Source organism: Anabrus simplex, chromosome 5 (assembly GCF_040414725.1).
Source record: "Anabrus simplex isolate iqAnaSimp1 chromosome 5, ASM4041472v1, whole genome shotgun sequence".
NCBI lineage: Eukaryota > Metazoa > Arthropoda > Insecta > Orthoptera > Tettigoniidae > Anabrus > Anabrus simplex.
Window position 1 is genome coordinate 50,407,998 of NC_090269.1, and position 13,057 is coordinate 50,421,054.

General features: G+C 41.2%; 1 protein-coding gene across 1 annotated transcript in view; it reads right to left on the reverse strand.

Annotated features, from left to right (window-relative positions):
- The window catches only part of Sema1a (semaphorin 1a), an 828,612-nt gene that overhangs the window by 295,034 nt on the left and 520,521 nt on the right, over positions 1 to 13,057 (reverse strand). The gene's annotated exons all lie outside the window — the stretch shown is intronic.

Below are 13,057 nucleotides of genomic sequence, written 5' to 3' on the forward strand. Positions count from 1 at the left end.
TGTTGTCGTATGCGATGCGCAGCCTTGTACGTCCGAACGCGAGACGTTGACGGGTAGAGGTCGGTACTACACGCTCAGCGAATCACAACTCTTTCTTTGGCGGAGGCATGGACATACCATGTTTACATCAGGATTAAACTCTCGTGAAAAGACATATAGTAGTGAGCTTCTGGCAGTGTTGCTATAATGACCAGAGAGTTAATTTACAACTCGAAGAAAGAGCCTAATTCATCACTGACACTCAAGGGAATCAACAGCAGTACACATTATGTACAGAGTGATGCAGACTATGTATTTGTTAAAAGTCTTCAATTTGTTACAAGGGGAATATATAAAATGGTAGATCGTAAAACCTTCTAAATTTCATCGTGTATGTGAACTGAATGGAGCGATGGGTCTATTTGCTCTCTACATCAAACAGCACAGCAAGTGAATAATTTGTGAGCCTCCCTTCGTGAGCGGAAAAAAATGAGTGTTTAGCATGTACATACCACATGAAATAGCGCATGAAGCACAACATAATGCAATTGTTAATCCCTAGTAAATCCTTACTTATGTGTTTTAGTGTCAGGGGAATGCTGATCATGTATCAAGTTAATCACATAAACTAACAGAAATGAGATATTCATTATTGAATCCATATGTTGAGGTATGATACGTACAGTCGCTTGCATTCATTTGATGTCGCGACCCCAACAGCTTTAGTGGCTATATAATATGAAAAAAGTTCTAATGTCAGCACATACATTCCCATAATGTTCATATAAAGTAGCAATTACGCCAACACAAAGCGTAATTAGAAGCAAATTAGGTCGGGATGAAAAATAGTGCTGTATCTTGGCATTTTCCGGTTCATTGATACCCTGCTAGGGATAATTTTACTTAACTCCTCTGCCACCATGAAATAACAAACCCATACATTCTACTAACGACCTGGGATCTGTCAAGACTATTGAGAGCTCCTGAATCAAGGCGGGCCGTGGTTCGAATTTTTTCACTTTGCTAGGGTTTAACATCTCGCTGACGCACAGAAAGTTGTTGGCAATTCAAGTACAGGAACGGCCTAGGATTGTGAAGGTGTGAAAATGAAAAACCACGAGAGATTTTTAAATGAATTCACGCCCCTGTACTTCGTACTCCACGGAAAACTGGAGGTCCCGTGGCTATGCTCAAGGATCAAACCAGTGACTGAATTCGTGAATAGGAGACTTCACTTCTGTTCCACCGAGACAGCTATGAACACCCAGTTGACATATGTGGTAGAGTGTCGGCTTCCGGATCCCAAGATAGCGGGTTCAAACCCGGCAGAGGTAGTCGGATTTTTGAAGGGCGGAAAAAAGTCCATTCGACACTCCATGTCGTACGATGTCGGCATGTAAAAGATCTCTGGTGATACATTTGGTATTTACCCGACAAAATGAATTAAATCTCAGCCATAGACGCCCAAGAGAGATCCGATTTACTCTGTCTGCCATCTAGCGGACCTAGAGTAAAACGGAACGTCGAAATTGACGAGCAGACAGCCAGATGGCGTCAAATCGAAATGTCTGCACACGGTAGCTGAGGCCATACGATTATTATTACAAGGTATGAAAAGGAGAATATCTTAAGCAAGGCATTGTGTCAAAGTATCATATATCATCAATGTACACCTGTTAAATAATTCTTCCTCTCGTCTAACCTTCTTTGAACTATTTCCACCTCTCCCTCCACCTCCAACTAATATCCTTTCTTTTTTATTTATTTACCAACCTAAGTCTACTTTTCTTTCCATCTTCATATCTACTGTATTAAAGTGTCTTTATCTTTATTCCGTTGCACTTTTAGTGTTATGACTTTTTTGTGACCCCATGTTCTTGTGCCATGGATCGATGAACTTATGCTCAAAAGTAAAGAAAAAGACAATGACAATGAAAATCCACAGCCTGTTTCCAGTCATTCGACCGGGTCAGGAATGGAATGAATGAAGCTCAATCTAGCGGTGAGGATTGGAATTGTGCCGGCTGTCGAAGCATGTCGCACTCCTCTGGGACGATGATTAATGAATGACAGATGAAGTGAAATGATATTGGAGAGTATTGCTTGAATGAAATATGACAGGGAAAACCGGAGTACCCGGAGAAAAACCTGTCCCGCCTCTGCTTTATCCAGCACAAATCTCACATGGAGTGACCGGGATTTGAACCGCGGAACCCAGTGCCGTCTGAGCCGCGGAGGCTCAAAGAAAAATACATTTCTAGTTAATTTTTGAAAAAGGTCACCCGCAAACCAAAGTTGGTTTTATCATCTACAGTTACTCGTATAAGGTAACAAAATAATAACATAATTTTTAGCAGTGATATATTTAAATTATAATGATATAATTGTATAACACGTAGTTTTGAAGCAATTAATTTTATTTTTATAGAATAACACACAAAATTAGAAAGAATCACAAAACCACAGCCATATCGATTCTACAGGTACCAATAATTGTATTGAGCTGCAATAGCTGAAAATGTGTATTTAGCATAATAATAGCGTATTGTAAAGTCATTATATTTTGTTAGACATAATGATGTAAACGGTAGCATATCCATTTTTTTTTACAGGTGTCAAAGATTTTGAAGTCACTTGACTGCCCGTTCTGATCTGGGAATTTCCGGTCTTGATTCTCGAATCTTTCCACACTATGAAAATGAAATGTCATATGGCTTTTAGTGCCGGGATATTCCAGGACGGGTTCGGCTCGCCAGGTGCAGGTCTTTCTATTTGACACCCGTAGGTGACCTGCGCGTCGTGATGAGGATGAAATGATGATGAAGACAACACATACACCCAGCCCCCGTGCCATTGGAATTAACCAATTAAGGTTAAAATCCCCGACCCGGCCGGGAATCGAACCCGGGACCCTCTGAACCGAAGGCCAGTACGCTGACCGTTCAGCCAACGAGTCGGACTTTTCACACTATTCCGTGCTTTTTCATGACCCTGAAAAGTGCTGCATAGCTTCTTATATCATCTGAATTGTACATTTGGACAGCAAAACAAAGGTCTGCCCAACTTTAAGAGATAAATGCGCAAATTTTGAGTAGTGAGGTACTTCTTTTTGGTAAAGAATAAATGACAAAATAGCTAGTATTGCTAAGGAATTCCGTGTACTATCATGTAAATTAGTAATAAAATTACTTCTTCAGTTATTCAAGTGATTTGCTACATGTCACAATTACTCAGAAAACCACAACCTTGTATATCTGTTATATACTGTACTTTTAAAATGAGTGATTGTCCTAGAAATTTCTGGACACTTGTATTAAATTATAGAATGTTAACTACTGTCCTTGAAGGTTCCAGAGAGTTCTACAAACATCCAGAATACTCTGTACGTTACAAAAAGTTTGAGATGTATGAAGAAAGTTTGACAAGATTCACGAAAGTAACAGTGTTGTACCTTGTATATATGACAAGTACGATTTTAGAAATGTCATGTTGGAGGTGACTTTTTAAAATAGGTAAAGAGAAATATGGCCTTTTTTAATTACTTTTGAGCAAAATTTCATCATTACACGACACAGGAAACCAGTTTTCGTAGAAAAATGAAAAAAGTCATAACCCTAATGTCCAACTTTAAACAGGTTGTACCGGGCGAGTTGGCCGTGCGGTTAGGGGCGCGCGGCTGTGAGCTTGCATCCGGGAGATAATGGGTTCAAATCCCACTGTCGGCAGTCCTGAAAATGGCTTTCCGTGGTTTCCCCATTTTCATACCAGGTACATGCTGGGGCTGTACCTTAATTAAGGCCACGACTGCTTCCTTCCAACTCCTAGGCCTTTCCTATCCCATCGTCGCCATAAGACCTACCTGTGTCGATGCGACGTAAAGCCACTAGCAAAAAAATAAGTTGTAATATACGTTCTGTTCTCAAATCTGGTAATGATCTACCGCATTCCCCATCTCGTCCCGCCTGGTGGCCATGATCGCTAAGGCGTGAAGTTTATATGGTCTGACACCGTGGCTAGCCGGTTCGATTCACGTTAGTCTAGGAGGGCTAATGGACATCGCAGGCACTTACGTCTTTGCCAGCACAGAAGTCTGCTGTGGCAGAGCATATATGAACAGAGTCGAAAAAATGTTCACCGTCAGAACGCTGGCAGGAGAGGTGGTTGCATACAATTTATAATAACTAGATTGCGTGCCAAGAGCCCGGGTTCAATTCCAAACCTCTCCGTAGTGTACATATGGAGTGAAGGCATATGACGCTATTTCGTCGGTTGGAGGAGTTAAGCTGTGAGCAGACCCCTTGGAGCTATTCAATAGGAGTAGGCAATGTGCCAGCACCGGGTTTCGAATTTTGGTATAGCTTGTTTCTACATGGGACAAAGGATAAACTTTTTATTAACGTATGAATTCGGGTGGATATAATTTTTTCCACGATAGTAGAAGCTTTTGAGAGTCAGGATAAATATATTTCCATTGCGTAAGATTAAGACACGACTGAATATGTCCGGCTCCATGGCTAAATGTTTAGCGTGCTGGTCTTTGGTCACAGGGGTCCCGGGTGCGATTCCCGGCAGGATCGGGAATTTAACCACCATTGGTTAATTTATCTGGCACGGGGGCTGGATGTATGTGTCGTCTCCATCATCATTTCATCATCATCATCATCATCATCATCAACATGACGCACAGGTCGCCTACGTGCGTCAAACCGAAAGACCTGCACCTGGCGAGCCGAACATGTGCTCGGACACTCCCGGCACTAAAGCGCCATACGATATTTCATTCACCACTGAATATGTGTTCTTTCTGAATACACTATACTGGCATATCTATGCCACTTACGCCTATCAAACACTAAACTGAGGGTAGGTATGTGAGAGATCGAACCCCGATAGACATCCGTAGTTGCACACGTATAGTATGTTATCAATGTCAGTTCCCCTCCATCCCATCATGGAGGGTTCGGAGATACCTTGGGAATGACAGGCCTCAGGGAGGGGGGGGGGGGGGGCAGGCTACGTACAGGCCCCGGGGATAAGGGACAGATGAGCTAATTGCTGTAACTGACAACTCGCTGTGTCCTTACGGGATACCATAAACTAACCATAGGATACTTTTAAGAAGACAAGAAGTGTAGATATCGTACATTTCTAAAAAGGCGCAAGAAAGTGGCCTTTTAAAACGGCTGAAGGAGGTCAGAAAATTCAAATGTATTAAATTGGTTATGAAAGTTTTATATCAACATTATTATATTTTTGGGGGGAAGGCTTTCCACCTTGAGGGTCAGAGTTTGAATCCCGGTGATTGTGAATGAATGGAACCGGGACTAGAAGCTATTGAGTGTAAAGATACATAATATATATTTCTCTTGAAAACCCGGTGCTCGATCTTAAGCATCCCGCTAAAATCAACCTTGGCTATAGCGATCCCAGAAAGAACTAGGATAAGCAGAAGGCATATCGTTATTGCTCTGCGTTAAAATGGATATTCGTGACTGTTTCAAACGAGCATGGAGAGTGAAGAGGATTTATAATAATAATAATAATAATAATAATAATAATAATAATAATAATAATAATAATAATAATAATAATAATAATAATAATAATAATAATAATAATAATAATCATTGCGTAAATGAATGAATTACTGGTACATCTGAGTGAATCTTTGATTAAGGAATCTGATATACCTATCACAGTAAACAATCACGCGATATTACATCCATGGAAAGTGACGCAATGTACGATATGAAAGGAAACATATTTAATATTATTCTGAAAGCACTGTCAATTAAATTTATTCATTCTACTTAAGCTATCCTCTCGGATATACTTGGATCTGAAAAATAGTCTGCTTCAAGAAAGACCGTCAAGATACTTCAAAGTAGGCCTCACTGTCAATTAATGACAACGTCACTACAGTCTGCACGTCAGGGAGCTGACCAAAACAGGGAAACTGACTTAGTGTAACCCCGTCACCATGAATATTTAAAGGTTGAACCTCTCGCTCCTAGTCTAGAATAAGAATTACCCTTGCGAATGAATGTGTACTGGGGTGAAATGAAAATGGTGAATTCTGATCACAACGTAGCGAAGGGAAAAGAACAGAGATAGACAGAGAAAGTGAGAGTGGAAAGAGAGAGACAGTAAATCTTCAGCACTTCCAGGAAATGAAAAAGAAAAGAAAAGACTAAGATGGGAAGACAATAATTTATTCAGGCAGCGTTGTTTAAAGTCCATTATTCAATTTGGCTCATGTAGAGAACGAACGATTTCTCTCTACAAGAAGACACCAGGGACTAGTGTGTCAGGGCAGGATTGTTCAGGAAAGTAGAAGGCGTTTGCTAACGGCAAATTTTACATAGCCAGTTCTATAACCATTTACTGCTTAATTCTTCATTTATGTTCGATGTAGAAGGAAGGAGGAAAGGGAAAATATGTTTTCCAGTAGCCACTCCTTACCAGTGGTCACTGTCATTTTCTTTCTTTCTTGTATTTTTTTAAATTAGGCCCTATTTATTTTTTATTTATTTATTTGCTTATTTAGCCAGCCATGTGGTGTACGGGTAGCGTATCTGTCTCATAACTGGAGGTACCAGGTTTGATTCCCAGATAGTATAAGGCTGAGAGAAATTGTAAGGTCTAGTATACAAAACTGGAACTGAGCATCCAACTGAAACGAAATGTATGAATGGCGTATGGCATTTAGTGCCGGGAGTGTTCGAGAACATGTTCGGCTCGCCAGGTGCAGGTCTTTTGATTTGACGTCCGTAGGCAACCTGCGCGTCGTGAAGAGGGTGAAATGATGAAGGGAACACATACACTCAGCCCCCGTGCCAGCGAAATTAACCAATGATGGTTAAAATTCCTGACCCTGCCGTGAATCGAACCAGGGACCCCTGTGATCAAAGGCCAGCACGCTAACCATTTAGCCATGGAGCCGGATATCCAGCTGAAAATACAATCACGTTATGATACTTCGGATCATTACGTATGGTAAGTAAAGAGCCATTCGAAGTCATTCGATTTAACTGGGATGCATCGTATCACTCAAAATTAGGTTAAATGTACTGTATCTGTTCGAAGAAAAGGTATAACAGTACTTCTTACTAAAAGTGAAATAGAGAACTTACTGGGAGCGGAGTTAGCCAACAACGACAACTGTTTGTACACACAAGTCGTAGTTTCTAAAGAACAATAATACTCCGCCACCATCATAACGGAATTCTGCAAGTAGTTCGTTTTTTTGTCACCGGCCTACGACGCTTTCACTTAACCGACTAAATGAGCAGAAGGCCGGCTCCCTGGGTGTATAGAGTTTCACCCTACTATACTCTGTTCACGGAATCTGTGAAGGGGGGTCAGTCATGACGTTATTCAGGAGAGAGTAGAGCCCGATTGTGACAGAAAACTGCGCTGTGCTAAGCAATGCCAAGCTATGTTGTGCTATGTCACGAATAAAAAGCTAAGCTACACTATTCTAGGCAGCCATTTCAATATGGCGGATTAATTGAAGAGGAGGCATTTTTATTGGTCGCTGTCGTGGAAGATGAAGAGAGAGAAAGAAGAGGAAAAAGATTCTGTATATGTGAAACTGGAAGGAGAATAATTCGTGGTGAATTTCAGAATTTGATTCAAGCATTGCATGTAAATGATGAATTAAACATTACTTTCGTTTTAAATCACGAGCAGTTTCTTGAACTTTTCTCAATTACTGAGGATGATATTAAGAAAAATTAATATGAAGTACCCAAATTATAGAATGTAAAGCTGCCTCTGTGGATCCGTGGTAGAGTGTCGGCCTCCGGATCCCAAGATAGCGGGTTCAAACCCGGCAGAGGTAGTCGGATTTTTGAAGGGCGGAAAAAAGTCCATTCGACGCTCCATGTCGTACGACGTCGGCATGTAAAAGATCTCTGGTGATACATTTGGTATTCACCCGACAAAATTAATTAAATCTCAGCCATAGACGCCCAAGAGAGATCCGGTTTACTCTGTCTGCCATCTAACGGACCTAGAGTAAAACGGAACGTCGAAATTGACGAGCAGACAGCCAGATGGCGTCAAATCGAAATGTCTGCACACGGTAGCTGAGGCCATACGATTATTATTATTATTATTATTATTATTATTATTATTATTATTATTATTATTATTTATAGAATGTAGAGTAGAAATACATGTAAAGCAATAAATAATACGTAAAACCAATTTCCAGAGTTTCATTTATTTCCTACCAACAGTTGTCTTTCATGGCTATCTCTCTTCAATAGTTTGATAAACAAGTATAATTTTGTATCTCTTCAATCAGTTGTTCTTCCTTTCATTTGGACTCCATGATAATTAACAAAAAAGAAAGACAATTAAGCAATATATTCCTTACATGAAACGATTGTTTGTTATATGCCGTGGTATAAAGTGATGTGGGCATGTGTAAAAACTGCCTCCTTGGCGATCTGTAACATTTAGCTTGGCATTGCTTAGGTTAGCGTAACTTTGTGTGCCATTCCATATAACTTCATTGGAGAGATTTTTCTCTTTGGGTTACGTAGCATAGCGTAGCTTAGCTCAGCTTTCTGTGTGTGGTGGCTTTTACTCTCTACCAGTCAGTCAGCTTCAACATGATGTTCCCTCTCCTGCTTTATTTCTTTCACGCTGACTACTCATTGTATCAGCCGACTATGGACCAGTCTGAGCAGAAGGATTGTTCCTTCACCGCCAGTTATAATTGGGGACTAAACACCTCACACCACTACTGTCCAGCGGCAGCCCGGTGTCTATTAGCGGCTTATACGATTTACTACGTCTACTGTAGCCGGAGTTGCCAAATCGTCTACTGCACTCAATACGAAGGAAGGGTAAAGGCACAGGAGAGTGTGGAAGAAAGTGGTTTGTCAACCTATCCACACCAAACAAGAATCATTCAGAACTCAACTCAGCAGGGCGCAGGGTGTGATTGACTGCTGACTTCCAGATCGCTTCCAGGAGCTGAGCTCGTCATGTTTTGACCCAAAGTATAATAGTGTTGCGGGCCGGCCTCGTGGTAGCCCCTTTCGGTACTTGCAGGAAGGGGTTAATGAGTCAGATGACTAGGGATATCCCGGCCGGCCTGGAGGACCAGCCTAGATTTACCACAAAACTTCCTATTTTCATTACCGCAAAATTGCACATCTTTACCGCAAAATATTGGAAATCACTACCGTAAATATAAAGTGTACAACCGCTTACCTTTAAAACTGACAGCGCAGCACACTGTTTGCCCTTATACGTATTTCGGCGTATTGTTCTCGTCGGTTGGTTTTGCGAGTTTCTGGGAGGAGCAACGAGAATGTTCCGTCTATAGACACATCGCTAATATTCTGGTACACATCACCCGAGCTATAAAAAGGGAGGCTAGCCGCGGACAGTCAGTCAGTGTTGGATTCGGGGTCAGTGTTGGACTCAGTGGTAGAGTCAAGTGTGTTGGGATTCGGTGGTTGGGCTGATGGCGACAGAGGTGTTGGTTATGGCTAGTGTCCCATCGAGGTCTGAACGAAGTGTTCTTCGGAGTGTCGAGTGAATAGCTGGACGGGAGACGGCGTGCGGAACAGAAGACTGTGTACTGCCTTAGAGTACTGTGCGTTTGTGTGCTTCTGTGGACTGAGAATCGTCGTAGAGTCGGCGACCGGAGCAGCTATCGAGAGTGTAATTGAAACAGCGCTAATGGTCGTTTTGTGAGTACTGCCCTGCTGGTTAGCATTGTTTAGTTTTTGCTATTTATTTGCTCACTGTGTTGGACTGTGTGATTTACTGGACTATTTGTGGAGTCGAACCTAGCGGTCTGCACGAGCTGGGCGACTGGACTTGGAGAGGTGAAAGTAAGGGGAGCTTGAAAATGGGATTATAGCCCTCTCAGGTAATTCCTATGAGCTGGGACTCCCTGCCGTGCGTAAAGAAGACAGACTTGTATAAATAGACAGCAATTAGCGAGTGCGGTCATTCATAGCTGAATGGTATTGTGTGATTCTGTGAACAGAGTTCAGTAAGTTGAACAGAAGGTCATTCGGGATCTCTGGTGACGAGTTTGAAGGCCGCTGGCAGCGCTGTTATGAACTTGAGCAAGTCAGAACTGAGAACGTGTGTACAATCAAATACAGTAGAGACAATACGCGACACTTCCGGATTTAGCCTTGTTAAAATGGGAGACAAGTCGCAAGTGGCGCTTCTAGTGGTTTGTCCTGAAGATTCATGATAAATTCAAATATCAGTGGAAATGTATATACGGAAATGGATAAATAAATTAACTTACGTCTAGAAAGAAAGTGTTACTAAGATATTAACTTCAAAGTTGTTAAAGCAATTCTGGATAAATGAATGAAGAATTATTTAACAGTTCATTATTTAAAGACTGAAATTAGACATATAATCAAGATATGAAATGGACTGCTGTGAAAGGGCTTGATCTTTCATTTATGCATTACTTTTTTAGCTTTGACATTCCTGCCTGAACGTTCACGGCTGGATTTGTATTTTTTCTCATTTAAAAGCATTGTATCGTCACATTATAACACTTGACAACGAAACAATCGGCACATTCCTTACACACATGATGAAATGTCGTATGGCTTTTAGTGCCGGGATATCCCAGGACGGGTTCGGCTCGCCAGATGCAGGTCTTTCTATTTGACACCCTTAGGCGACCTGCGCGTCGTGATGAGGATGAAATGATGATGAAGACAACACATACACCCAGCCCCCGTGCAGTAGGAATTAACCAATTAAGGTTAAAATCCCCGACCCGGCCGGGAATCGAACCCAGGACCCTCTGAACCGAAGGCCAGTACGCTGACCGTTCAGCCAACGAGTCGGACTACACACATGATTAAATGAATTTACATTTAAGAGCTGGACAATTTTCCTTTTAACTTGAAGCCTACTAACAGAAAGAACATCTATAAATTTAGCCTCAAAAACATTCAAACTTTCCCTATAAGCAATACTTGGCATAATGCCAATATATTTGGGTAAAGCATAATTGCATCATCATATTGTTTCAACAAAATATGTAGGCCTACATTTCTTAAATCACTCATATTTTCTTCAGTGCTTGACAACGCGTTACGGCCTTCCAAATGGGGTAACTTGGAACACAACCAGCCACACACATATGTATTTTCCTGAATTAAGTCAAACCAACAGATCACACCTACAACAACACATCAGTACTGAAGGTTAGCTGCTGCACTATACAAAAAAGTAAGCTTATTATATTTTAAGCAAGTTAAAATATGGGTCGCGCAGGTCAGAAGTTTAGGAGGTACTATAAAAATCTCTTTGTAACTGGAAGAATATATATGCAAACACAATATTTACTTACAACGGAAGAAAGACCGCGAATCCTTCTGCATTTCATAGTTATTGCAGCCAAACACAGCACATATCTTTCCACTCATACTGATAAGAGATATAAAGGAATGACACATGCTGCTATTTACTTATGTCAACTTAATGCAAATAAATAAATACATAAATAAATAAATAAATAAATAAATAAATAAATAAATAAATAAATGAATAAATAAATAAATAAATAAATAAATAAATAAATAAATAAATAAATAAATAAATAAATAACGCCAAAAACTTCACAAACAAATACACGTGCTCTTATGACAGAATCAGTAACTCTCAGGTCACTCCGCTAGAGAGAGCTCTAATCGCTGTCCCTCGATATCTCGCAGAGTGTCGCGTATTTTCTCTACTGTATTTGGTACAGTTTCGGGACATTAGCTTCAACGATGCCGAAGTGGATTGACTCTCACTGGGAGGGCTACGTAACAGTTCTTTCTGATGTTAAATATCGCTAATCTGCAATCCAGAGAATGTGCAAGAAGCGCGATTTCTTGATAATCAAAGAACGGGATCAGTACTGTATTGAATAAATAAGGAAAATGCCGACTGGCCGAAAGAGCGAAAAAACAGGCAAATCCACGACCAGCCATCAGCCGTACACCAGAAGTGGTGAGGAAAGTGAGGGCCCTAGTCTCAAGTGGTAAACCTACCCCCCAAAGGACTATCGCACGTAAATTGGGGATGTCTGTTTCAACAGTTAACAAGGATAAGCAATTAGAAAAGCGGTCTAAGCGCCGAGTTCACAAACTATTACCTCGTCACAATGCCAAGAAAGTTTTGCCAAGGGGTTACATGATCACCGCTGGATACTGCTACAGTGGCAAGTTAACCATTTTTTTTTTTTTTTCAGTTTGCTTTACATCGCACCGACACAGAGAAGTCTTATGGCGAGGGTGGGATAGAAAACGGCTAGGAGTGGGAAGGAAGCGGCCGTGGTCTTAAGGTACAGCCTGGTGTGAAAATGGGAAACCATGGAAAACCATCTTCAGGACTGCCGACAGTGGGGTTCGAACCCACTATCTCCCGGATGCAAACTCACAGCTGGGTGGCCCTAACCACACGGCCAACTCGCCCGGTAATTTAACCATTCGCCGTGTCGCTAATGATGTGAAGGGGAACTCTACCTACTATCAGCGAGAGGTTTTAACACCCATTTACAACACAGATATCCCAGCACTGTATGGTAGGATGAAAAATCAGGTGTGGGTAAATCAAGATAAAGCATCCAGTCACACGTGTAGTTCGACTCGTCTGTTCTTAGAGAATATGGAGATGGGAACTGGAATCCGTACAATTCCTTTTACTGACATTCCAGTGAAGGCACTCGATGGGTCACCCATGGACTTGTGTGTATTTGGAATCCTAAAACGGGCTTTAGGAAATAGACGTCCATCAATCTATCAATGGCCTCTGGAAAGCCTGTCAGGAGGAGTGTATTAAAATAGAAAAAGTCTGCTGCTATGGAAATTACGTCGTCGGGCTTTAGATAGAAATGCTGGTTTTCCAATTGAGCATGAATTATAGTGGAGACATGGCTTTTCATAAGCTAATTACCCTTAAAACATCGTCCCCAGAGATCCCGAATGACAAATGGCAAATATTCTTTTATAGGAAGGGGAGTTAGGGATTGGAATAACTTACCAAGGGAGATGTTCAATAAATTTCCAATTTCTTTGAAATCATTTAA